The following is a 2,518-nucleotide window of genomic DNA, read 5'->3' as shown; positions in this document are numbered from 1 at the left end:
CAGAGGGAAGAGGGCGGCTGGGTGGTGCGCAGGGGAGTGGAGAGTGTGGAAAGCGTTCAACAGATGGCGCTGTGCGTGTATAAATGGACCTCCTGCATGGGCATCCACACAGCACCAACACAACCAAGCCAGTAAATGAGTGGACGGGGGCAGCACAGTTGCGGAAGAGGGCGGTTGGGGTCACTGAAACACTAAACGGAACTCCAGGCATGTGTGGTCATGTTGAAAAGAACCCACCCCTGGGCACCCCCACAACGCACCAACAAGGAAAATGGGCCTCTGGCGGAGCGTGGACGAGGAGCTCAGTGCAGGTGCCAGAGACCTTGATGCTCAGCTCTGAAAAGAGGAATCTGCACAAGTGCCAGCGCCGCAGGTCCCCGAGCAGGAACCTGCCTGCCCAGAACGGGGTCCTGCAGCCAGGCTCGATGAAAACAGGGATCACTGTGAACCCTCGGTGTGTGCAGTGTCTTCAGAAAAAAGAGAGAGAGAGAGATCTGGGACACTGAGACACTCAGAAGGCCACAAGACATGGGAGGCAGAGGTCACAAGCCGGGGATGCCAGAGCCACGGGATAGTGAAGGAGCTCCACTGGGGCCCGGGGGAGCACACCCCACAGACAGGGTCCCGTCTCCTCTGTTCAGGGACAACACACTTCGCTGTGGCTTAGTGAGAAGGATCAATAGGAGTTTTCTGGGCAGAGAAAGGAGGATAAGGTTTCAGGAGAGGCAACGGCCCACAGGGTGTGGAGTCTGACGGACAGGTGGGGCAGTCGGAGAGGGACGTGAGACATGTCCCAGACTGGACTGCCACGTTCAAGGTGGACAGAGTGGTGCGAGGCCCAGGGTCTCCTGACAGAGGGCTCCCTAGCACCGCCCCTCCCCCAGTGCCCTGGGTCCAGGGTCACCCTGGGCAGGCGGCTGTGAAAACCCTTAGCACCCTGCCTGCCCAAGATGGTCCACCGTGGTGATCCCCTGGCCATCACCCTGCCCACCTGGCCATCACCCCATCCCCTGGCCATCACCCTGCCCACCTGGCCATCACCCTGCCCACCTGGCCATCACCCCATCCCCTGGCTATCACCCTGCCCACCTGGCCATCACCCTGCCCACCTGGTCATCACCCCATCCCCTGGCCATCCCCCTGCCCACCTGGTCATCTCTCATCTCCTGGCCATCTCCCTCACCCCTGGCCATCACCCTCCCCCTGGCCATCACCCTCCCCCTGGCCATCACCCTCCATAGCAGTGTCTGCAACTCCTATCCCTCCTCCTGGAGGCCAGTTGCCACAACACCAGTCCAGCTCTACCTGGGCACTGCACAGAAACACTGACCCCACCCCACTGTGTCCAGCACAGAGCTGTCCCTAGGCTCACCTCGACCACTCTCCTGGCTGCCGCAGTCCGGCTGGCTGCAGCAAAATAACCGGGGGGTGACGAATAACTTGTGTACCTTGATACAGCAGGAGTGGGAGCCGTTTATTGTAGGACAGGAGCAGTATTTATACATTCCACACAGCTTATCTAATTAGCATAAACTAGATACATCAGTCAACCAATCAGGAATCTCCACACTTAATGGCTCGCTTTTGTTACTTCTCAAACCACTCCCTCTGGCATTTTGCCAGGCACCATCCAGACTTGTTTACGAATTCTAACATTCCCCTGGCAAAATGCCAGGTGTTATTTTGACTTCTTTACAGACTCTAACATTTCCCCCTTTTGTTTAATTTAAATAACGACCATAGTGGTTTTTACAGAAACACCATAAATAACCTGCTACAAACAGAAAGGGAGGATACAAAATGCCACAATACCAAGCCAATTGATGGCTCCATGCAAGAAGCCCTTGGAAAAATTATACCAGCAATGACACCATTTGCAAAGATACCGAGTTACAATTTGTTATAGATTACAGTTTGTTGTCTCAGTCCAGGTAAAGCAGTGTCTCAATAGATTAACTCACAGTCCCGGTAAGTTCTGCAGGCAGCTAGCTTAAATCACAGTCCAGGTAAGTTCTGCAGGCAGCTAGCTTAAATCACAGTCCAGGTAAGTTCTGCAGGCAGCTAGCTTAATCCGAAGTCTCATCCGTTTTTCAGCCAAAGTTTCGTCCGGTTTTCAGCAACACTGGAAATTCTTCCACCCTCGTTTTTCACCGGCACTGGGACGAAGGCAGGAACTCCGGATGGCTAAAGAAAATCCTGTAGTATTCTACTAAGAAAACAACCTTCTGAACAATTTAGTACATTATCTCAAGGTTTTTTTTTACATTTGAAATAAGCCTTAATAGTGCTCATTACTCATCAGCTTCCAGGTGTGGGAGAACCATTGTAGCTTAGTTATTGGCATTGAAAATGACCAAACATCAGGGACACCAGTAGCGTCTTCTGCTGGCTGTAGTGCCTGGGCAGCCCCAGATGGCCCTGGGGAGTGTCCCGGACTCAAACTGCTGCTGGGCACAGGGAGCAAGAGCCTGTGAGACTGTGCCTCCAGGTCAGGTCTAGATTTGGGCTCGCAGCAGTG

The sequence above is a fragment of the Marmota monax genome, unplaced genomic scaffold (assembly GCF_021218885.2).
Source record: "Marmota monax isolate L192 unplaced genomic scaffold, Marmota_monax_Labrador192_F-V1.1 WCK01_AAM20220418_F8-fsc00102, whole genome shotgun sequence".
NCBI lineage: Eukaryota > Metazoa > Chordata > Mammalia > Rodentia > Sciuridae > Marmota > Marmota monax.
This window is presented reverse-complemented; position numbering follows the sequence as displayed.